Below are 26,278 nucleotides of genomic sequence, written 5' to 3' on the forward strand. Positions count from 1 at the left end.
GCTTTCTTATACACTAACAATGAAAATACAGAAAGGGATATTAGGGAACTGATTCCATTTACTATAGCATGGAGAACCATAAGATACCTGGGAATAAATTTAACCAAAGAGGTAAAGGATCTGTAATCCAGGAACTACAGAACACTCATGAAAGAAATTGAAGAAGACAAAAGGATGAAGACCATTCCAAGTTCATGGATTGGGAGAATAAACATTGTTAAAATGTCTATACTGCCTAGAGCAATCTATATTTTCAATGCCTTTCTGATCAAAATTCCACCAGCACTTTTCAAAGAGCTGCAGCAAACAATCCTAAAATTTGTATTGAACCAGAAAAGACCCCAAATTGCTAAGGAAATGTTGAAAAAGAAAAACAAAACTGGGGGCATCATGTTGCCTGAGTTCAAGCTTTACTACAAAGCTGTGATCACCAAGACAGCATGGTACTGGCACAAAAACAGACACATAGACCAATGGAACAGAGTAGAGAGCCCAGATATGAACCCTCAACTCTGTGGTCAAATTATCTTTAACAAAGCAGTAAGAAATATACAGTGGGAAAAAGACAGTTTCTTCAGTAAATGGTGCTGGGGAAATTGGACAGCTACATGCAGAAGAATGAAACTTGACCACTCTCTTACACCCTACACAAAGATAAACTCAAAATGGATAAAAGACCTCAACATGAGGCAGGAATCTATCAAAATCCTACAGGAGAATATAGGCAGCAACCTCTTTGACATCGGCCATAGCAACTTCTTTCAAGATGTGTCTCCAAAGGCAAAGGAAGCAAAAGCAAAAATGAACTTTTGGGACTTCATCAAGATCAAAAGCTTCTGCACAGCAAAAAACAAAAACAACAACCAAAAAAAAAAAAAAACAGTTAACAAAACAAAGAGGCACCCCACAGAATGGGAGAAGATATTTGCAAATGACAGTACAGACAAAGGACTGATATCCAAGCTCTATAAAGAACTCCTCAAACTCAACACACACAAAACAGATAATCACATCAAAAAATGGGCAGAAGACATGAACAGACACTTCTCCAAAGAAGACATACAAATGGCTAACAGACACATGAAAAAATGTTCATCATCACTAGCCATCAGGGAGATTCAAATCAAAACCATACTGAGATACCACCTTATACCAGTTAGAATGGCCAAAATTAACAAGACAGTAAACAACATGTGTTGGAGAGGATGTGAAGAAAGGGGAACCCTTTTACACTGTTGGTGGAAACGCAAGTTGTTGTTAGCCACTTTGGAAACCAGTGTGGAGATTCCTTAAGAAATTAAATACAGAGCTACCCTATGACCCTGCAATTGCAGTACTGGGTATTTACCCCCAAAAATACAGATGTATTGAAAAGAAGGGCCATCTACACCCCAATGTTCATAGCAGCAATGTCCACAGTCACCAAACTGTGGAAAGAACCAAGATGCCCTTCAACGGACGAATGGATAAAGATATGGTCCACATATACTATGGAGTATTATGCCTCCATCAGAAAGGATGAATACCCAAATTTTGTATCAACATGGATGGGACTAGAAGAGATTATGCTGAGTGAAATAAGTCAAGCAGAGAGAGTCAAGTATCATATGGTTTCACTTATTTGTGGAGTATAAGGAATAACATGGAGTACATGGGGAAATGGGAGAGGAGAGGTGAGTTGGGGGAAACTGGAAGGGGAAACGAACCAGGAAAGACTGTGGACTCTGAGAAACAAAGGGTTTTGGAGAGGAGGAGGGTGGGGGGTTGGGTGAGCCTGGTGATGGGTATTAAGGAGGGCACGTATTACATGGAGCACTGGGTATGGTGCATAAACAATGAATTTTGGAACACTTAAAAGAAATTTTTAAAAAATTAACTATTTTTTTAAAAGGCAAAATGTAGTGATAAAGAGAGAATTTTAAAAGCCGCAAGAGAAAACAGTTACATATAAAGGAACCTCCATAAGGCTATGAGTTTATTTCACAGCAGAAACTTTGCAGGCCAAAAGAGAATGGCATTATATATTCACAGTACAAGAACTCAAAAACAAAAACCCCTATAACCAAGAATAGTCTACCATCAAGGCTGTCATTCAGAACAAAAGGAAAAATAAAGAATTCACCAGACCAGTAAAAATACATTAAACCAGCCTTACAAGAAGCCACTAAGAGGAATTATTTGGGGAAAGAAAAGAATTATGAAAAGGAAACATTTGAAAGTTAAATTCACACATAACAAACAGGTATATTAATCACTATAAAACCAATATGGAGGTACAAAAGCAGTAAAATCAATTATATCCTTAAAAATCAGTCAAGGTATTCACAAAATAAAAAATATAAAGTATGACATATACATAAAACTTGTCAGGTAGGAGAGTAAAAACAGTGTTTTTTAGAATGCGTTCAAATTTCAGGGATCATTAACTTAATATAGACTGCTATATGCATAATATATTATATATGAACCTACCAGTAACCACAAATCAGAAATCTGTAATAGATACACAAGAAATTAAGAGAAGAAATCCTGGCATATCACTAAAGTAAGCCATCAAATGGCAAGGGACAAGAGCAGGAGAAGACAGGAACAGAAAGGAAAAATAAGTAGATAACAAAATGCAATAAACACATTACTTTGAATATAAATGGACTAAATCCTCCAGTGAAAAGACACAGGGGGACTGAAGGGATAAAAAAGCAAGTCTCATGTATATGCTGACTACAAGAGTCTCAAATCTGACCTAAAGAAACATGAAGACTGAAAATGAAGGGGTGAAAAAACATTTGCCATGCAAATGGAAATAAAAAGAAAGCTAGGGTAGCAACAAATATAGCACACAAAGTAGAATTTAAAACAGAGATTGTAACAAGAAACAAAGACACTCTGAAATGATAAAGATAACAAACAAAAGGATATAACAATTATAAATATTTATGCAATCTGCATGGGAGTGTCTAAATACATAAAGCAATTATTAACAGATATAAAGGAAGAAATTGACAATAATACAGTAATAGTAGCAGACTGTAATACCCAATTTACATCCATAGATACATCATCCAGACAGAAAATCAATAAAGAAACTGGTTTTGAATGATACATTGAATCAGATGGACCTAACCAATATATTCAGAACATCCCATCCAAAAACAGCAAAGTACACGTTCTTTTCAAGCATATAGGAAACATTCTCCCCACATGTTAGACCACAAAACAAGTCTCAAAAAATTTCAAGACTGAAATCATATCATGCATCTTTTCAAACCCCAACAGTATGAAACTAGAAATCAACCACAAGAAAAATCAGGGAAGAACACAAGGACATGGAGGCTAAATTAAAATTCCACTAAAAAATAAATGGCTCAGCTAAGAAACCAAAAAGGAAATAAAAAAATACATTGAAACAAATGAAAATGAAAAAACAGTCCAAAATCTTTGGGATACAACAAAAGCTGTTCTAAGAGGGATAATTATAGCTAAATAGAACTATCTCAAGAAGGAGGGAAAATATCAAATAAACCACCTAACCAAACACATAAAAGAGCTGGAAAAAGGAGAAAACATGCAGCCCAAGAAACCTAAGAGAAGAAATTGCATAATAAAGATCAGAGCAAAAATAAATGAAAAGGGGGGGGGGGTGGGCACAACTGAACAGATCAATGAAACCAGGAGCTAGTTCTCTGAAAAGATCCACAAAATTGAGAAACCTTTAGCCAGACTCAACAAAAAGAGAAGACTCAAATAAATAAGATCAGAAATCAAGCAGAAGAAATAACATTGAACACAAAATACAAAGGATTTTAAGAGAATATTATGAAATGTTATCTGCCAACAAATTGAACAGCCTAAAAAAAAGCATATTCCTTGAAACATATGACCTTCCAAAACTTGAATAAAATTTGAACAATTACTAGCAGTGAAATTGAGTAAGTAATCAACAAACTCTTAATATAAACATCCAGGAGCATATGGCTTCACAGGTGAATTCTACCAAACATTTAAAGAGGAGATAATATCTAATCTTCTCAAACCATTCCCAAAAAATATAAGTGGTAGGAAAGATATCAAATTCATCCTACAAGACCAATATTACCTTGATCCCAAAACTACAAAAAAAAAAAAAAAAAAGGAAAACTACAGGCCAGTATCTCTGATGAACATCTATGCAAATATCCTCAACAAAATATTAGTAAACTAAATCCAACAATACATTTTTAAATGTTTATTTTTATTTATTCATTTTCCCATTATTTTTATTTAAATTCAATTAACACAGAATATATTATTGTTTTAGAAGTAGAGATCAGTGATTCATCAGTTTTATATAATACTCAGTGCCCATTATATCATGTGCCTTCATTAATGTCTATCACCCAATTACCCCATACCCCCACCTTCCTCCTCTCCAGCAACCCAAGTTTGTTTCCTATGATTAAGAGTCTCTAATGGTTTATCTCCCTCTCTGGTTTCATCTTGTTTTATGTTTTTCTCTCTTCCCCTATGATCCTCTGTTTTGTTTCTTAAATTCCACATATCAGTGAGAACATATGATAATTATCTTTCTATAGTTGACTCATCTCACTTAGCATAATACCCTCTAGTTCCATCCGTGTCATTACAAATGACAAGATTTCATTTTTTTGATGGCTGAGTAGTATTCCATTGTATATATATAGTACATCTTTATTCATCTGTTGATGGACACCTGGGTTTGTTCCATAGTTTGTCTACTGTGGATATCACTGCAAAAACATTGGGGTGAAGGTATCCCTTTGGATAACAACATTTGTAACTTTGGGGTACTCAGTAGTGCAATTGTTGGGTCATAGGTAGCTCTATTTTCAACTTTTTGAGGAACCTCCATACTGTTTTACAGAGTGGCTACACCAGCTGGCATCCCCACCAACAGCATAAGAGGGTTCCCCTTTCTCCACATCCTTACCAACATTTCGGGAGTGGATAATTTTAGCCATTCTGACTGGTGTGAGGTGGTATCTCATTGTAGTTTTGATTTGTATTTCGCTGATGCCGAATCATGTTGAGCATTTTTTCAAGTGTCTATTGGCCATTTGTATGTCTTCTTTGGAGAAATGTCTGTTCATGTCTTCTGCCTGTTTCTTGATTGGATTATTTTTAAAAAGCATTCCCATGATCAATTGGGATTTATTCCAGGGATGCAAGGATAGTTCAATATTCACAAATCAATCAACTTGATATATCACATTAACAAGAGAAAAGACAAACAAAATATGATCATCTCAGTAGATGCAGAAACAACATTTGACAAAGTATGTCATCCATTCATGATAAAAACTATCAACAAAGTAGATTTAAAGGGAACATACCTCAACATGATAAAAGACCATGTATAAAAAACCCACAGCTAATATATTCAATGATTAAGAACTGAGGTCAGAAACAACACAACGATGTCTACTCTCTCCACTTTTATTGAACAGAATAATGCAAGTCCTCCCTACAACAATCAGATAAGAAAAATAAAATGAAATAAAAGGCATCCAGAGATGCCTGGGTGGCTTGGTTGGTTAAGTATCTGCCTTCGGCTCATGTCATGATCCCAGGATTCTGGGATCAAGTTCTGCATTGGGCTCCTTGCTCAGTGGGGAGCCTGCTTCTCCCCCTGCTGACTTCTCCCCCTGTCTGTGCTCTCTCTCTCTCTCAGATAATAAAATCTTCAAAAGAAAGAAAGAAAAGGCATCCAAATTGCTAAGAAAGAAGTAAAACTTTCACTATTTGCAGATGACATGATACTTTATATAGAAAACCCTAAAAATGTCACCAAAAAGCTACTAAAACTGATAAATGAATTCAGTAAGGTCACAGGATGCAAAATGAATATAAAGAAATCCATTCTAGGGGCACCTGGGTGGCTCGGTGGGTTAAAGCCTCTGCCTTTGGCTTGGTTCATGATCTCAAGGTCCTGGGATCAAGCCCCACATCAGGCTCTCTGCTCAGCGGAGAGCCTGCTTCCCCCACCCCCCACCTGCCTCTCTGCCTATTTGTGATCTCTGTCAAGTAAATAATAAAAAAAAGAAAAACCATTCTATTTCTATAACTAGTAATAAATTAGAACAAAGAGAAATTAAGAAAACAATCTCATTTACAACTACACCAAAATACAATACTTAGGAATAAACTTAACCAAGGAAGTGAAAGACCTGTACTCTGAAAACTGTGAGACCCTGCTGAAAGAAACTGAAGATGATAGTAACAAGTGAAATGATAGCCCATGTTCATGGACTGAAAGAACCAATATTTGTAAAATGTCCATACTGCCCAAAGCAATCAATAGATTTTGCATCTTACTCATTGAAATACCAACATTTTTCACAGAACTAGAACAAAAAAAATCCTAAAATTTGTATGAAATGATAAAAGACCAGTTAAAGGAACCTTGAAAAAGAAGAACAAAGCTAAAGTTATTACAGTTCCAGATTTCAAGATAAATCACAAAATTGTGCTAATCAAAACAGTATGATACTGATAGAAAAACAGACATATTGATCAATGGAACAGAATAGGGAGCCCCAAAATAAGCCATACTTATATGTCAATTAATCATCAACAAAGGAGGTAAGACTATATACAATAGGGAAAGGGCATTTTCCAACTAATGGTGCTAGGAAAACTGAACTGGGAAAGCAGAGGAATGAAATTATCCCACTTTCTTACATCACACATAAAAATAAGCTCAATACACATTAAAGACCTAAATGTGAGACCTGAAACCATATAACTCCTAGAAGAAAACATATGCAGTTATTTCTTTGATGTGGGTCATAGTAACATTTTTCTAGATATGTCTCCTCAGACAAGAGAAATGAAAGCGAAATTAAACTATTAGGACTACACTGAAATAAAAAGCTTATGCACAGCAAAGGAAACCATCAGCTACATGACAAGGTAAGCTGCTGAATGGGAGAAGACATTTGCAAATGATATATCAAATAAGCGGTTAATATCCAAAATATATGAAGAAATTATGCAACTCAATAAAAAAAATAATATATTAACAATGGGCAGAGAACCTGAATAAACACTTTCCCAAAGAAAACATACAGATGGCCAACAGACACATGAATAAATGCTCAACATCACTAATCATCAGGGAAATGCAAGTTAAAACAACAAGACAGCACCTCATCGAGTGAGAATTGCTAAAATCGGGGTGCCTGTGTGGCTCAGTTGTTAAGCATCTGCCTTTAGCTCAGATCATGATCTCAGGGTCCTGGGATATAGCCCCACATTGGACTCCCTGTTCAGCAGGAAGACTGCTTCTCCTCCCACTCCCCCTGTTTATGTTCCCTCTCTTGCTGTGTCTCAGTCAAATAAATAAGTAAAAATTTTAACAACAACAACAAAAAAAAAGGAATGGTTAAAATAAAAAAGACAAGAAATAACAAGTGTTGGTAAGGATGTGAAGATAGGGGAACCCTTGTACACTGTTAGCGGGAATGCAGACTAGAGCAACCACTGTAGAAAGCAGTATGGAGGGTCCTCAAAAGATTTAAAATAGAATTATCACTTGATACAGTAATTCCACTACTGGATATCGAACCAAATAAAGCAAAAACACTAATCTGAAAAGATATCTGAACCCCTATGTATTTGCAGCATTATTTATAGTAGCCAAGATACAGAAGTAACACAAGAGTCCATTCATAGATATATGATTAAAATTATATGTATATACTAAAGATATATACAATGGAATATTATTTAGCCATAAAAATGGAGATCTTGCCATTTTCAGCAAAATGGATGCACCTAGAGGGTAAAATGCTAAGTGAAACAAGAGAAACACAAAACTACAAAACAAATAAAAAAGAAAAAAAAAAAGATCACCATCAACAACAAAAACAAAACCCAGACATTTAAAAACAGAGAACAGGTGATTGTAGGATGGGAGACAGATAGAGTGATGGGGAAGTAAATAAAGGAGATCAAGAGTGTATTTATTTCAATGAGCCTGGGTAATGTATAGAATTGTTGAATCATATTGTACACATGAAACTAACACTGCATGTTAATTATAATTAAAAAAAATATGAGGATTAATGTCTGGGAACATAGGAAAACATGAAACCTTGATTTCTGCCAAGTCTCTAGTCCCCTCTTTGCCTTGCTAGACATAATGATGTATCATATGGTTATTTGGAGCTATAGATGAGAGATTTATGGGTTCTCCCTTCAGATATGGAGAATAAACTGGAAAAATAAATGAGCTAATTCTGTTTGAAAATATAAACTTTTTTTTAAGAGCCATAACAGTTGAAAAATAGCTAAAGGCTTAAGCAGTCCTGGAGTCTCTTTTCAGTGCCCTAGAGAAGTGTTATCAGACTACATGTGTGAAAGCAGTACTGAAATACAGAGCATGTAATCCCAAAATATCCTGGAAAACTTTAACATGTACAAAAATGATAAAATGGTCACACTATATGAAGTGCTTCTTATATATCAGGGACATTAAGTATATGGTCTTATTTAATCCTTTCAACTATGTTTGGAGATAAGATCCATTTCCTACAGATAAAGAAGGAGAGTTTCCTACTTTATCAAGATTATACAGCTGGTGAGATGTGGGACCATGTGTAATCTTACAACAATCTGATTTCAAAAAATAGGCTCTTTGTACAACATAACATCTCCCAAGAAGTTCTCTAAGAGGGGCTGCTTCTGGTGGGGGAAATACACTCTAATTAGAAGCAATATTTCCAGCTAAATGGTCCTAAAGCACCTGGAACTAATATTTTAAAATAAAACCAGAGAAAAATTATTTCTGCACTTTAACACCTACCATTCCCTTTCACCTTTAGAATAATTAGGAGACATCAGGACAATTAAGAAGAGAAAACCACTCTTTTTCTGGCCTCACTGAAGTTCAGATCAAAGGTGGCAGGGGGTGTTCTGACATAGCAGAAGTAGGTGTCTTCCGACCTAGAAAGATTCCAAAATGCCTCCCAGGATGGACTGCTCACTGCAGAAAGCAGATTGAAGGCATACTTTCAGCAAGGAGTTGATTTTGTGACCAAAACGATTAACTTTGGAATTACCCAAGCCAGACGAAATGAGTACAAATGAAAGGCAAAGGGAAGCATGAAGTGAAGTTAATAACCTTAATCGGGGATGTCCTCAAAAAGAGAAGCTGAACAGACAGAATGAAGATGACAGTGGGGAGGATAATACTGGTGGCTAACACCTGAGGAAGCTGTGATTTTAAAATTAGATTTCATTAGTCAAAGCAATAAAATGAGGCAGTGAAACAAATGCTTTAAGAGGAAAGGACAAACTGGTAGTGGGTAAGTCTCAAAAACCTAGAGATAGCAACATACTGAGTTTATTAGATTAGGAGAAAAGTATGTAAAGTAACTGAACTTCAAGCTTGTAACATTTTTTTTTCCTCTGAAGATGTCTGTTCCATAATATATCATCTTCAAAATATCATACCTACCAATGGAAATATAAATGTTAGTTCCATATTGATTCATTTAAAAATGGTTCAACCCCTGAAACTTGCACTTAATGTTAACATTTGGTTTGACTACTAAAATAATTGGTCAATATTACTACTCTGAAACTGGGTAACTTTTAATATGTCATCTTGAAAGAGCTTCTAGAAAAAGAATGAGAGAAAAAGGGAAAATCTTATGTGAAATTTTCTTTGAACTGTCCTTGCTCAAAATTCTGGTTAATTTGGTAGTTTGAGTACATTTGTTATCTATTCTCCCTCAAGAAAATCTACTAAAAGGAGAGCAAGGAAATTAAATATGTATAAACCCACAAGCTCAAAAAGAACGGAGAAGTGGCAATAGGAGATAAGAAGTTGAAATTTTTTTTTTAGGGATTTAACAGACAAGTGGTAATTGATTTAGTGAAATAAAACTACAATTTAAGTGCTGGAAGAGAAGAAATATGATTCATCCATAGAATCAGAAAGTGTTTTAACTTAGAGACACTTGGTAGATCAGAAGAAATGAAGCTAAAAATTAGGGATTGGTTGAAAGTCTATATGCAAAGAAGTCATATATTCAGGTCTCCAGGCAAGAGTACTAGGTTTCCATCTCTGAAGAAACAGAACAGAGGAGACCCCCTCAGAACACAAGGGACCTTGGTGGATGGGTGAGATATGAGGCTAAAATTGAGAAATTTAGTGATAACATATACTTTAATAACAGAACTTAAGCCCCTTCCTGCTCTGCTCTCAGAAAGCTTTAGTCAGGGGAGCCTGGGTGGCTCAGGGGGTTGGAGCCTCTGCCTTCGACTCAGGTCATGATCCCAGGGTCCTGGGATGGAGCCCCGAGTCGGCTCTCTGCTCTGCGGGGAGCCTGCTTCCTCCTATCTCTGCCTGCCTCTCTGCCTACTTGTGATCTCTGTCAAATAAATAAGTAAAATATAAAAAAAAAAGAAAAAAAAGAAAGCTTTAGTCAGACATAACCCCCAGGGAAGAGGTTCCACCCCAGACATTAGAGTTCAATGATGCCCAACAAAAAAAGATCATTTCACTAAGGAATCCACTTGCCAACAAGCATTGAATTTCCAATCATTTTCTTGTGCATAACACTTGTTTATGAATGAAAAGGCAAGGATCACTTGGCATGTTAGACAAATCTGTAAATTGAGAGGAATAAAATCAGTCAAATAGATAATAGAAACCCAGTAGAAAAAGAGATGCTACAGAAAAAAAGAAGTTATTTTTTAAAAACCTATTTCTAGGGTTTTTTCTGGGTGGCTCAGTCGTTAAGCATCCACCTTTGGCTCAGGTCATGATTCCAGGTCCTGGGATGGAGCCCTGCTCAGCGGGAACCTGCTTGTCCCTTTTCCACTCCCTCTGCTTGTGTTCCCTCTCTTGCTGTGTCTCTGTCAGATAAATAAGTAAAATCTTTACATAAATAAATACATAAATACCTGTTTCTAATATCCTTAAAGATACAAAATCACAACAAGAAAAAGATACAAAGGAGAGAAATCATTAGGTAATGCATACAGGTGGTAAAATTAGAAACAAAATTGAGAAATGATTATACTAAGGGCAGAAAAGTACTTGCCTATTGAGTATGTTGGTGGGGAGTGGAAGAGAGTGTTATGATTGGGAGAGACACTTGGGGACTGTGAAAGTGTGGCAGTATTTCATTTCTTCACTTGTGCTGTTGTTAGTCTCGGCTTAATTATAACCATTTATAAAGCTGTACATTTAAATTTTGTGCACCCTTCTGTATGTATATCCTATGTCATACATACACATATATGGACACAGACACATAGTGAAAAGGATCAAAAAGAGCAATCAGAGAATGAGGAAGGGCTCTTGGAAAATACAATTCTGACAACATCCCTGGATACCTTTGGGAAAAAAGGACTGGAAGAAGTTGAGAAATCTCCTGGAAAGTAGGAAGAAAAAAGAAAAAGGGTAGTGTATTTGTACTTTCAAGATGATATAAACATAACATTTCCCCCAAAATAATCCACAGACTTAAAAATAGAGGAAAAGTCCATTTTAATCAAAACCAAAAGTGTGATGAAAAACCGAAACACAAAATAGAAGCTAGGGCGGTAAGCACAGTGCAAATTGAACTGGGGTCCTTGTGGGCAGAAGCAGAGAGCTGACATTCAGGCCACAGACACCAGAAATTCCAGCAAAGAATAGCTTTCCATTGTGAGGGGTCTATCCTAGAAGCAAAACATGAATTCCTTGCTTGCCAACAGTAGAAGGGCAGGCATGGACCAGCTACCAATCTTCCCTGTCCTGGGTAAAAGTCTAGAAGCAGAGATAGCGTTAAACATGGAATCACAGATACATATATAATACTTAGAGGAAGCAGAGTATCCCTGAGGGAGAAAGAAGACAAAGAGACTGGCCTGTGACCAGATACACAGCAGCCAGGCTTCAGAGCTGGAGGAACAGCTGCCTCAAATCAGACACAGCTCTGCTGGTCTTACATCCTTAATCATGCCTCCAACCTACCTTAAACTTACACAGTGTTATACGTCAATTATATCTCAATAAAAAATAAATAGAATGTGAAAAATTAATTAAAAAATAAAACTAAAATTAAAATAAATCATGGCTCTAATTTTCCTGTAAAATGTCTTCTTCCACTTATGATAAAGAGCTGATCCAGGAAAAATGGAACATATTCCAAAATGAGTAATCAGAACTAATTATAAATGATTTATTTTTTTAAAAATGTAAAACAGATGTGTTAGGTAGAAGCTAGACATGAGCAGTGGAAGGACCTCGAAGGCAGAGTCCCAAGCCCTTGAAAGGGCATGATGGAGACATGGGCTGGAGGCAAGGCCAGTGATAAATAAGCCTACACATTATAAGCCTGGGGGCCCAATATCCTGACCCTATGGCTTCCAAGACCTTGGGGCTGACAGACCAAAGAGCTACAGGTACAGAACATGCACTCTCGTCTTCCACCTCTACTGCAGGGTAACCCTTACACTTATTATAATGAATTTGCATTGCAAGAAGAGCCCCTCCAGATGGAGAAACCCTGATATGAAGGTTCTCCAACAAACCCTGTAGAATCAAAATCTCCCCCTCCCAACCTGTGGGAGGAGTCTCCCAAATGACTGACAACAACTTCCATTGGAGGCCACCCCATAGAATGTCATACCCTCCCCCAGCCTGGAGAGACCCAACATTGTTATTCAACCCCAAAACAACATAGGGCCCTGCCAGTTTCACCTCTGGAACCCACTGGCTCTCCAACCTGAGAATGTACTTTTGCTTTAATAAACTGGTTTGCGCTTGCTAGTTTCCTTCCAGCTATCTTTATTCTGAGTGCGGATCCCCATGTAAATCTTCTCCTGCGGAATCCAAGGCAATGAGACCTCCCCTCACACACTGCAAACTCTCTCACCCCTAACAGATGAAGAAGAAAAAAACAAGTAAAGAAAGTTCACGCGGTGGGCGGGGGGGACATGGTAGCTCAGTCCTTTAAGCCTCTGTCTTCTGCTCAGGTCATGATTCCAGGGTCCTGGGATTGAGTCCCACATCAGGCTCCCTGCTCAGTGGGGAATCTGCTTCTCCCTCTCCTTCCACCCCTCTCCCTCTGCCCTTCCCCTTGCTCTTGCTCTCACAGTACTGTGTTCTCTTGCTATCTCTCTCAAATACATAAATAAAAACTTAAAAAACAAAGTTCACCAGGAAAAAAAATACTATGTATAGCCATTGAAATGCAGCTGAGGGGGCGCCTGGGTGGCTCAGTGGGTTAAGCCGCTGCCTTCAGCTCAGGTCGTGATCTCAGGTTCCTGGGATCGAGTCCCACATCGGGCTCTCTGCTCAGCAGGGAGCCTGCTTCCTCCTCTCTCTGACTGTCTCTCTGCCTGCTTGTAATCTCTGTCTGTCAAATAAATAAATAAAATCTTAAAAAAAAAAAAAATGCAGCTGAAAATCGTAACCACATATTTTGCCATTGGTTAATAACACTAACAAAAAAAAGACCACATAGTAAATCAATCACCTCACTGAGCCCCCCCACAAAAAGACAAAAGAATAGAATATATGAGCTCAAGAAAAAATGAGCATGTAGATGATGAAATCTGAAAAGGTAACTCAGGAGAAAAGTGGAAGAAAAACTAAAAAATCTCATAAATGATGGCAAGATTGGAAGCAGCTTCAGGGAAAAAAATACTGTGTACCATATAGTAAGGGGCATAAAAACAGAAAAAAAGAGAAGTAAAAATTAAATAAATGAATAAATAATTAATTAATTAAAAGGTTAGAGAGAAAATAAGTGAGAATCAGGGGGAAAAGAGATTCAGCCTAAATAAATCTCATTTGAAGAAGTAAAAAGAAGTCAGGGAACAAAATACATTTTTTAAAGGTAACAGTGACTGAAGACTGTCTCAGAATGAAAGACCTGCATAAAATACTAAACGTGAATACCGTATCGCAAGAAAAGTAAAGCAGGAATGATCCGCATTAAAACATATCCTAGTAAAATCAGTAAACAACTTTAAGGAAAGAATCCTTTCAGTAGCTAGGCAAGAAAATGAAGTCCTTCATGGTGTGGGGCTAGTGGGTAGGATGAGGATCAAGCCAGCTTCAGTGTCTCTTAGCAGTTGCAGAATGTCCTTTCTGGGAAGGGCCTCTGAGTCTGTCTTGTCGCAGTGCTGTTCCCTTGCTGTGATAATTCTGAGGTGTCCTCCCATTCTGAGTCTGCGCTCAGCCATGTGACTTGCTTTGGACAACAGGGTGTTAGTCAATGTGATACAAGCAGAAGAATGCTTGTTCAGTGCACTTGTCCTTTGTAATTCGAACTCTGAGCCATCATGGCAGTAAGGTCTCTCCTGCTTGCTGGGTCATGAGACTCATGCCCTGTCATCATCATCCCTGAGCCTGAAGGGAGCCAACTGCCAGAGCTGTGGGTAGGCTTATTGGGAACCAGCCAGTGCTCCACCAAAGTGCCAGCTGATCACAGACCCATGAGCAAGCCTGGCCAAGATTAGTTAGACCACCCAGCACAGACCACTGAACCATTCAAGCAAAACCGTGAGTTACTATATTATTTTTGTTTTAACCTGCTACATTTGGGATCATTTCTTAAATAGCAAGGAGTTACCAGGCCCACTTGGAAATTATGTATTTAAAATAAATGTGGAATGTCTTCCTCGTCTCCCATGTTCCTTCTGCCCCAGGAACAAGGGATCTGCTGACTGACTGGCAGCTTGTGCTTCTGTATCTAGAACAATTTAATATATTGATGGGAAATCAAGGCAGTGGTTCCTCAGTATCAAGATGCCCCTAAGAACTCTGACATTTGTTTGTGCTGACCACACATGCCCCATTTAGAGGAGAAGGCAAAAGGCACTTCTGCATTTGCCAGAGATAAAGTTTCTGTACCAGCTGTGTCCCCTGTCCTGTATCTTTCTATAAAACTAGATAAGTGCAGTATCACATTAAAACCTATTTGTGTCTGGTGAGTCTGACTGCCAACTTGAATCTGTCCTCACAGAAGCAGGGATGTAGCGGTATTCAACCCCAGGAGAAGCAAGACCCACAAAATTCATATACAAGAAGGTGCAACCCAGGGATAATTTTGACTAAACCATAGTTTTATTTAAGTATATTTTGAATGCTTAAATATGAGAGAACATTGTTTCCATGGGAACTACTTAAAAAATCTACTACAGGACAAGCATCAGTGAACCACAGGTTGATATCTACATGTGAATTTGCAACCAAGAGCCTGGCAGTGAGCATTCAATCTGATTGGGGAAGAAGTTGTATGTGGGAAATGTGACTGGAGAAGCATATAAGTACTGTAACATTTATAGTTATCAATATAGCGATGATATGACTAATAAGAAAGGTGAGGGATCACTGATTCTTATCTTTAGCAACTGCCAAAAAGCATAAAAGAAAATAAGAGGGGAATAAAAGTATGCAATTCACAAAGTGTATCAACTATGAATTCTAGAGATTAAGTAACATAGCATCAACATTCTTAAAACAAAAAGTATGTAGTGTACAAGACACAAAATCATGCTAGTGGTAGAAGAAATTAAATCACCTTTATCAGACTGACTGCCAAACAAAGCAAAAAATATGCTATGAAAACCTAAATAACCATAATTAGTCCTCTCTAATTGACAGATGCCAAACTTTGGTGCCTTAAAAATACAGGATGTCCACAAGAATCCACAGATCATTAAAAAGAGAGAGAGAGAGGCCATTTTTCAGACCACAAGATCTTCAATGACTTCTAAAGAATTAAAAAAAAAAAAAACAATATTCCCTAATTAAAATGCATGGATATAAAAGATAATAAAACTCCAATATATACTATGAAACATACATCTTTTTTGAAAAGCTTTCTTTTCTCACTAAGAGTCAAAGAGAAAAAAGTTAAATAGCTTTAAAAAATATTAACTGCATAAAAAAGACTAAGATATAGGCAAATTTGCACTCAAGAAATATCATGGCCTTAATTGGACTAACAAAAACAAGAAACAAATGTTTAAAATATCAAAATATAGAGAAAGTAAGGAAAATAGAAGAAAAATTAAAATAAGCTTAATAACGGAGATAAAATGATAGCATTAATTTAAAACATTCAAAGACTGCTTCTTTGGGGGAAAACTTAATGAAATAAGTAAGACTTCTAACTTTCTTATTCAGAAAATCCAGCATTGAGAAAATGAATAAGCGCTTAAAGGAAGAAGTAAGTGAAAGATAATCAGAGAGAGAGAAACCTGAAGTAGCCCACATAGCTGCCTAATTTCATTCAAGAAGCCAAGAGAAGTTTTGCATGGGCTTCTTCAACAGAAGGCTGTTCCTGAGAGGGTAGAGGTCAGGTCTGCTCCACATAGTCTGAAGGAATCTGTGATTCAAGGTTGTATGCAAATGACCCTATTCCATATCAGCAAAGCCCCAGCCATCAAGACATCAAATACAGAAATCAGAACCTAGGATGAATTCATTCACAAGCCAAGGAAGCCAAGAAACACCTGGAGCCGCCAGAAGCTGGGAGAGGCAAGGGAGGATTATGTCCTAGAAGGAGGGCAGCCGTGCCCACACCTTGATTCAGAACGGTGAAATCAATTCTGTTGTTTTCAGCCACCCAGTTTGCGGTAACTTGTTACAACAGCCCTAGGAAATGAACATACTTCCACTTCACTTCCATATCCTAGTTCTGCCAGACCCAGGTGCTACTGACATTTTGTGCTGAATGACTGTGGTGGGGCCATCTTCTGCACTGAAGGGTATAGTTGTAGGGCCGGACCCTGGCCTCCACTCACCAGATGCTGAAAGTACTCTCTCTCCAAGTGGGACAACGAAAAATGTGGCCAGACGTAGCTAAATGTCTGTGCAAAACTCTGTGGCAAAATTACCCCCAGTTGGGAATCACTGTGGTAGGCTAGTGGCAAATGAATATTTAGGCAAATGGACCAATTACAGAAAAACTTCAAATGTTTATGGACTGAATTTTTAAATAAAAAATAACGAGTACAAAACAAAAGGAAAAGTACTTTATTAATCCCTGTTTTAAAAGTATGTAATATTACAGCACCTGGGTGGCTCAGTCTGTTAAGCATCTGCCTTTGGCTCAGGTCATGATCCCAGAGTCCTGGGATCAAGTCCTTCATGGGGCTCCCAGCTCAGCAAGGAGCTCTACTCCCCAGCCAACTTGTGATCTCTTTGTCTTTCACACTTTCTCTCCCACATAAATAAAAGTAAAATCTCTAAAAATGTATGTAATATTACAAATATGTGTTCTTAAAGCTTACAATACTAAATTATTAGTGAGTTCAATAAAATCATTGGGAAAATCAGCTAGTCTTTAACATATGGGCATATTTGAAAAGCGGCAATATGTAAATAGCTTTCATTTGTTTATTTATTCATTCAACAAATATTTTTACTCAGAGTCACAGAAATGTCAAGACAGTGTCCTATACATGTGCCAAACAGACAAGATCCTAGCCCTTCAGAAGCTGATATAATTATTACCTCTTTTCCCCCCAAATCACCACAGACTGCCTGTGCCCACGGAGCCCAGGAGCCTTGACACTTTCTGGGACTTAGAGTTGTGGGATTTCTCTGGAGGAAGCAGCCTCAGGCCTTTACTGCATCAGACCTTGAACTTCACAGAAAGATCCCCAGGGAGACAATCTGAACCCTTCACTCCCTCTCCCCAACCACAACTTATTAGTATGTCCAAAACTGATTATGTTCTATTGAATCCTGAGAATGCCTACTCCTTATGGGTATTTTAGGAGAAAATTTCGATCTTCCCCTTGGGCAGAGACTGACAGCTAATAAAACCTCTCCTGAACGGTTGTTGGAACCATAGAGCAATAAACTCTATGTATACTGATTAGATTTTTACCTAAGCTTTCACTCAAATAAAGCTTTTATTTGTTTTTTTTTTAATTTTTTTTATTTATTTGACAGAGATCACAAGTAGGCAGAGAGGCAGACAGAGAGAGAGAGGGGGAAGCAGGCTCCCCGCTGAGCAGAGAGCCCAATGCGGGGCTCGATCCCAGGACCCTGGGATCATGACCTGAGCCGAAGGCAGAGGCTTTAACCCACTGAGCCACCCAGGTGCCCCTCAAATAAAGCTTTTAATGCAGATTCTAAACAAGGAACGCAAAGTTTGCCTGTAATTGAACTCTGCTAACTACAGTTCTAGTAGTTGAATCAGGTAGCTCTTAGCAAATGATGATTTGTTTCCTGAACATGCTGCTGGAAACCCTAAATACTGTAACAGCTACGGCATGATCACACTGATAATTTAACTTGTTTTATAAGGAAATTAAGTTTGTAAATATTAGAGAATATAAATAATAATTTGGTTATTTTCATCTATTGGCAGATTTTTGGATCAGAAGACTTCTAGATACTAGAGTCTTTTAAGTCTCAGTTTCTTAGCCAATGGTATAGCCCCTCACTGTATTTTTTAAATTTTAAGGTGGTATTGGTAAATTCTGACTGCTGGCCCAGCACTAAAATTTTTAAACTTACATATTTTTGATGTGGTGATGGTTTTCTGATGTGGAACATAGAGATAACATGTGCCCATTTTCTACTTGTTGTTATAAAGATCTATAAAAAGGCTGGTAATAGGTTAAAACTATATTCAGGATATTATGGAGAAAATACTAGATAAATTTAAGATGTCATTGCTCTTACTCTGTAGATGCATAAAATTGGCCGTCAGCTCTCAAGGTCTATAAATGATAAGTGACTCCTGTTCTAAATGGAGATTTACCCTTATAGTCACACAGTATCCTATTCTTGGCTTATAGTTCTCTGTTAAATGCCAGTCTTTTTCTGTTGAGGGGAAAGGTGATTAAAGAGCTCTTGTGACCATATTAGAAACCAGCCCTGACCACTGCTGCAGCACACTGAAGTATTCTATAAATAATTTATAAACCTCGAAGGTCTGGCTCTGGGAGATACTCACCTTTTCTCCATCTGTGCACCACACCTCATTCATCAAAATTGAACCCAGCACATGCAGTTCTGCTTCAAGATGGGTAGAGCCACATATACAATAAATCAACAAGTCGACCAGGATGACTCTGCTGCTGCCCAAAGACCACTTGCAGTAATTCTGGGAATAATCTATTTTGACCATGAACCTTGACCAACTATATCATAGAAAAGAAAGGGTGAAATACCTTTTTAAAGATGATAAATGCTACTATGAAAAGGAACACTGTAGCTGGTTTTAGACGTTGGCAAAACTGCCTAAGAAGTTTAATTATGACAACGTAGTCCCAATGGCGGCTTGAAAAACTGTAACTTTTTAGAATGTTCCCTGTGACTTAATGTTGCTTGAGACTTGCCAGTGGAATTTCACCCATTACAAATTGTCTCAAAGGAAAATACTGTTGCACGTATATTGAATTTGCTTTCTAAATTATACAGAATGTAAAAGAATTTTATCACCAAATATATTGTGCAGAACCAAAGTTTTAACAGACTACACATACCAAACTAAAACTGCTCATTTATACCTTATTAACAAATATTCCAAATTTCTTTTTATCATATTGCTATTGATATAAAAATTTTTAATAACATTGTTAACTCTTATCTACAATTTGAAGTGGGTACTCTTATGAGCTACTCCTTATACTTTTATTAGATCTTCTTAGTTTTTAGAGAAACAAGCAATACCTTTGAACTTAATTTCATTAGTAATCTCTACCCAAGAACACTATAATATTTATTAGAGATTCAAATATTAATTTTCTCTTAAGGACTTATTTTAAAATAATGGTCATTTGATAAAATATAAATGATTTTATGTGTAACTATACATCAAAGTGTATAAATTCCTTAGCATATGTAGGAATGCTCTATGTTTATAAAAACAGTTATTAAAAATTTTTTGCAAGTACACTGAAAAATGTGAGGCATTTATTATTGCTTTGGCAAGACTAACTTTCCTAACTGTAAGGAAATCAGAGTTGTGTCTATCTATGTCTTTGCTTATTATGTATGCAAACCTTTTTTGAGTGTCAATTGCAGGATAGGTAAAAATAAGTAAAATAGAATTTGTATTTTGAGGATGTTCACAGTTTTTAAAGAAGCGAGTTAAGAATTATAACATGATGCCATGACAAAATAAAAGTGTAGATAAAATTCTAGCATCCAGTAAGGAGTGACTGATCCAGACTGAAGTTTAGGGAAGTCTTTATAAAAGAGGTATCATATGAAATATGTCTTGACAAATAAGTCAGATTTCACAAAGAAATAGGATATAAAAGGGAGCAGCAAGGAGATATAAAAAAACAGGTTGTGTTTTAGCACAAATACATGATTCAAATTAATGCATGCTGAAATGATATCTCCGATAAAATGTTAATATCCAAAATTTATAAAGAACTTACACAACTTAACACCAAAAATAATAATCCAAAATGGACAGGGGACTTGAATAGACATTTGTTGAAAGAAGACATATAGACATATGAACAGGCCGACAGACACATGAAAAGATGCTCAATGTCACCAATCATCAGGACAATGCAAGTCAAACCTACAATGAGATATCACCTTACACCTGTCGGAATAGCTAAAACAAAAGAGATAAGAAATAACAGGTGTTAGTAAGGATGTGGAGAAAAAGGAACCCTAATGCACTGTTGGTGGGAATGTAAACTGATGCAGCCATTATGGAAAACTGTATGGCGTTTCCTCAAAAAATAAAAAAAAACAGAACTACTATATGATCCAGTAATTTTGCTATTGGGTATTTACCCAAAGAAAATGAAAACACTAATTCAACAAGATATATGCACCCCTGTGCTTACTATGGTATTTACAATAGCCAAGAAACAGAAGCAAACTAAGTGCCCATTAATAGATGAATGGATAAGGAAGACGTGGTGTATTTACACATACACAAACATTATGCAGCTATGAAAAAGAATGAGATCATGCCATTTGCAACAACATGGATGAACCCAGAGGGTATTATGCTCCATGAAATAAATTAGACAGGATGATAAATGTCGTATGATTTCACTTATATGTGGAATCTAAAACACAAAACAAAACAAAACAAAAAACAAACAAAAACCAAAATCAGACCTATAATCAGAGAAAAAACTGATGGATGCCAGAGGGGAGGGACGTGGGGGTTTAGGAAAATGGGTGAAGGGGAGTAAGAGGTACAGGCTTCCAGTTATGGAATAAATAAGTCATGAGAATAAAATATAGAACATGGGGGGAATTAATGCATGTGGTAAAATTTCTACATCAGCTACCACAAATAAATGATAGGAGTTAGCTAAATTTTGAAATAAATAGTGGTAAAATTAAATTATTAAATTATCTCAACACTGTCCTTTACTATTTATTTTTCCTTCATTTTTTATAGATTTAGCTTGTTTCTCTCCATACCCCTTTGTTCTTACCATTCTTACCACACCAGTGCATACCTCTCTGACTTGCGAAGGACAGCACGTGCATTTTTTTGCTTGAAGGCTTTCTAGGATCTCAAGCCATCCTGGCCAACTTCACTCTAGACATAAAATGCTGAATGAACATGGGTGCTGTCTTAAACCAATGGATTATGGAAATTGGTATGTAAATGTTACATTTTCCTTGACTCGGGTATGATTTCTCAGGGGCATGTTTTCTCTTGCTCCTATAGTTCCACAGGAAGATTAAGTTCCAGTTGTCCATGGTGGTCACTTGCTTCAAAATGAAAGATTTTCAAAAGCTTTTATTTCCTTCCCTGTCTAACCTCCTTATTTTCTTGGAATCTCCTGTAAATTAAACCACTTGTACTTGAATGGCTGTTTTGGTCTGGGTCCCAAATTAAAATGAACATTGGGATAAAAGTACATTAAGTAAAATAAAATTACATGAGCAAGACATAAACTTTATTTATAATAAGCCACTGAAACTATGAGGTCATTTGTTCTTAAAGAGTAACAGAGCTTGGAGCACCTGGGTGGCTCAGTGGGTTAAGCCTCTGCCTTCAGCTCAGGTCATGATCTCAGGGTCCTGGGATCCAGCCCCACATTGGATTCTCTGCTCAGCAGGGAGCTTGTTCCCCGCCCCCCGCCTCTGTCTGCCTCTCTGCCTACTTGTGATCTTTCTATCTGTCAAATAAACAAAATCGTTAAAAAAATAGAAGTAACAGAGCTTGTTCTGACTAAAAACTAATATATTGGGGAAAAGAGGACATGTGTGAAATTAGAATAAAAGAGATATTATAAATAACAAAGAAGGTACTTGGAAAAGAGATTCTTGTACTTCAGGAGAAAGATGATGTATTTACCATGGAACACAGGTTGGACCAAAATATGGAGATTTGGGTGGGTGTCAGGGGGAGACTTATATAGGATATTTAGTAGAAAAGCAATGAATTTTTTAAGATTATGGGGAAACGATGGAAAGGAAATGAATCTATAAAAGGATGTGCTCAATTTCTTAGCCCCCAAATCTGCTTTATCCATGAAATTCTCTGTCTCATTAAACATTGCTACTATCTCCTGGTCACTGATTCAAAATTTGCACACATTTAATTCCGCACCTTTACCCTCCTCTTGCAGAGCCTCCCTAGTCCCATTCAATAGGCAGGTCTTGCCAATTCTACCTTCTAAATATTTCTCAGATCTCCTCCTCATCCTCATGACTGCTCTCAGAGTCAGAATCTCACCTTCTCTTGTTTGGTCCAATGCAGCACAGTGGTTGTCAGCCCTCCTTTATCAATCTGTTAAACTGAAGTTCCAGCCTCCATACTTCAGACAGAATGAGTGATGGAAAAGGCAGATGTGATCACTTTACTCTCCCTTTAAGGTCTGTCAATAATCTACATATCTTTAAGGGGAGTGAGAAAAACAATCAATTGGGAATTATAGAAGAAAATATTAAAAACTTCACATATTTCTATTTTATCCTATAAAATAAATTACTAATGTCTCATATACAGAGACAAAAATGTATGAAACTCATAAATACGTATGTAGAGATATATTAGAAGGGACTATTCAAAAAAGGTTTACCAAAATGGATAGATGTATAAGGTAAACTATCTGGAGGCAAGCATCAAGGATAAAACTGAATTCTTGAACCTGACATATTAAGCAAGCTCCAGCTTCAGTGTCCTACCGCTCTACCCAATGAGCTTCACAACCTAGTAACACTGCTTTGTTTTTAGTTCCTTCATTATATATTTTGCTATTTTGTATTTCCCTGCATTTGCTTAATTGCTTTATGTCAGAAACAGGCTTTTCACCTGTATTCATATATCAAATTCAATCTCCTTCAAAACTGACCACTCCTTCCACAGCACTGTCCTGAGCTCTCATGACAGGCTGAGATTAAAGGCACCTCTGTGCTCACAGAGAACCCTTTGAGTATTACTGTGATAACATATATTCGAAATCTATATTCAAATGTCATATATTCAAATGTCATAACATATATTCATATATTCTATGAAAAATACTGTTTATAGTCATAAATGTGTCTTTGTACTACCTCTTTTACTCACTGGAAGCAGTTTGGGGTCAATAATCACATTTTTTAAAATTTATCCTTGCATTTCTAGGACCTAGGAGCGTGTCTGTTGGAAGACAGGAATTGAGTGAATGTCTGAGGAACTATTATATACTACAGATAGAATAGTTAGAAATCTAATATGAAAACCCAGAAGTGAAATAGAAAGAGAAGAAACAAAAATCTATGTGCCTTGATTTTTTCAGTTTTACATAAACAAGGGAGAGACAGCATCAGCTGTAAAACATCTAAGGTTCTACTCTATTTGCCATATACCAAGTTGTATTATGACTGTTTGATGGATTCTTTTTTTTTATTAACATATATTATTTGCCCCAGGGGTACAGGTCTGTGAATCATCAGGCTTACACATTCCACAGCACTCACCATAGCACGTACCCTCCCCAATGGCCATCGGCCAGCCACCCTATCCCGCTATTCAACATAGTGCTAGAAGTCCTAGCCTCAGCAATCAGACAACAAAAAGAAATAAAAGGCATCCAAATCGGCAAAGTCAAACTCTCACTCTTTGCAGATGATATGATGCTTTATGTGGAAAACCCAAAAGACTCCACTCCAAAACTGCTAGAACTTATACAGGAATTCAGTAAAGTGTCAGGATATAAAATCTATGCACAGAAATCAGCTGCATTTCTATACACCAACAGAAAGACAGAAGAAAGAGAAATTAAGGAGTCGATCCCATTTATAATTGTTTGATGGATTCTGGTAGAAAACACAGGAGTCCTGGGTCAAAGACAAAGAGCTTTTTAATTTGTGACATAGCAAGCAGCATGAACTTCAGGTTCACACCCATGGGAGTGAAGTGTGGTGGCCCAGGGGTATGCTGCACATGCAGTGGATTTCCCTCATAGCTGAAGAACCCCAAGCTTAGGAAACCCCAATTTTTATAATGCACTGCAAGCAAATGTGCTCAAAATTTTCCCTGAAAAGAGATATTTTCTCAATTTTCCTGGACAGCAAGCAAACTTGCCCTCTAACTCAGAGAGAGAGACTGGATCTAACTTTCAAGGCCACTGACCATACAAATAGCCTTGAAAAGACAGTCTAAAACAAGTTGCCAGAGCTTCTCACATGACTAATGGAAGCATTAAAGATTCAGCAGAATCATCCCCCAAATACTAATAATTAAAATTACCTAAAATATGTACAAAGGTCCAGGGGCAGTTGATTTGGTCATACCTATGAGACTCTACTTAAGATCAACTGTTCTAATTCTTTAGTTTTAACCAAAATTTCAATAACACTGGTTTGCTGAGTTTTAAAATGCTCCTCTTTATAATCCAAATTAATTTCAAATTTTAAATATGAATTAACTCTATATTAGAAAATAATTATCAATGTTTCTTTTGCCTCCAGCCCAAGTTATTTGACACCCACAGTATTTGTGTATGTATTTTCACCCTGCAGAGGTCTTTGAATCTCCCATCATACATAAACAAGAAATTATTTTCTTCTTTCATTTGTTGTTTGTATGTTTAATTTTAAACCATAAAACCAAATTATTCATTCACAATTATATATAGATAAACCCTTGATCATAATTATCCTGTTTTCTAGGATTATGATTCTCCCATTTTAGTGTAAACAAGAAAGCAGCTGAAATTACTGACAAAATGTAAATGCCCAAGCTTCCAAAGTTTCAGGTTTTATTAATAAAGTGAGTTATATGCTTTTAACAGGATACCCATATGATTGTGAATTGGCATTGCACTTTTTAAGATTACAGGCATGCTTATTACATTTTTTAAAAAAATAAGAATTTATTGTGTTTTAGGCAAAATAAATATTTTAAGGACTTTTTAAAAAAAGATTTTATTTATTTATTTGACAGACATCACAAGTAGGCAGAAAGGCAGGCGGGTGGGGGGGTGCAGGCTCCCTGCCAAGCAGAAAGCCCGATGCGGGGCTCGATTCCAGGACCTTGGGACCATGACCTGAGCCAAAGGCAGGGGCTTTAACCCACTGAGCCACCCAGGCTCCCCTAAAGACATTTTTAAAATAGAAACACAAGTTCTAACACAGATGCTAGAAGTCTTAGAAGAAATAATGGGATCAGTTAAAGTTACGTGGAGTATTATTAGTTCAAATATTCAGGAAGAAATGGCCAGAAGGCAAGGTGAGGTGATAGACTAGATCACAAGATTGAGGTCCTGCTGGCCACTATGATTTAGGAATTGTCTAGGGATGTAACCTGTGTAGCTACAGTCTTAGATAAATGAGGGAAAGCAGACAGATCCTCAAAAAGCACCATACAGAAGTAAAATGTGAGGACAAGCAGTCTATGATAGAGAAAGGGGAGTAACAAGAGAAGCAATGGTAGAAAAAAGACATGACAGTGTGATATCATGGAAGCCAAAAGACAAGCTGCAATGAAGAATGGATAATAGTAACAATAAATGAATGAATAAAATATATTTTAAAAGAAAAAAATAGAAAAGAAAGTAAAATAAAATGAAATGGAAAAATATCCCTTATATATTGGTTTCTATTCCAAGACCATGCTCTTTATACTTAAAAAATGAGCATTCCCATTTTACCATTGAAGAAACAGAAACAGGAAGAAAGATTAAATAAACAACCATACATATGTGCTGGAGCCAGGATTGCAGTTCCAGCAGTCAGGCTCCAGAGGCCATGTTCTAAACCACTGATCTAGGCTGAGGATAGAACACAGGCTACTGGTTTCAGAAGAATAGGTGTGTGCAAGCCAGACCACACTGGACTCCCCCAGCACCAGCTGGGGAGGGAGTGGAG

General features: G+C 37.0%; 1 long non-coding RNA gene across 1 annotated transcript in view; it reads right to left on the reverse strand.

Moving 5' to 3' along the window:
- The window catches only part of LOC125093968 (uncharacterized), a 130,270-nt gene extending 111,148 nt beyond the window's left edge, over nt 1-19,122 (reverse strand). Inside the window, exon 1 of the long non-coding RNA XR_007125401.1 lies at nt 18,942-19,122. This is a non-coding gene — a long non-coding RNA (uncharacterized LOC125093968). The remainder of the gene's footprint in view (nt 1-18,941) is intronic.
- Between the last annotated feature and the right edge of the window lie 7,156 nt (nt 19,123-26,278).

The sequence above is a fragment of the Lutra lutra genome, chromosome 2 (genome assembly GCF_902655055.1).
Source record: "Lutra lutra chromosome 2, mLutLut1.2, whole genome shotgun sequence".
Taxonomy (NCBI): Eukaryota; Metazoa; Chordata; class Mammalia; order Carnivora; family Mustelidae; genus Lutra; species Lutra lutra.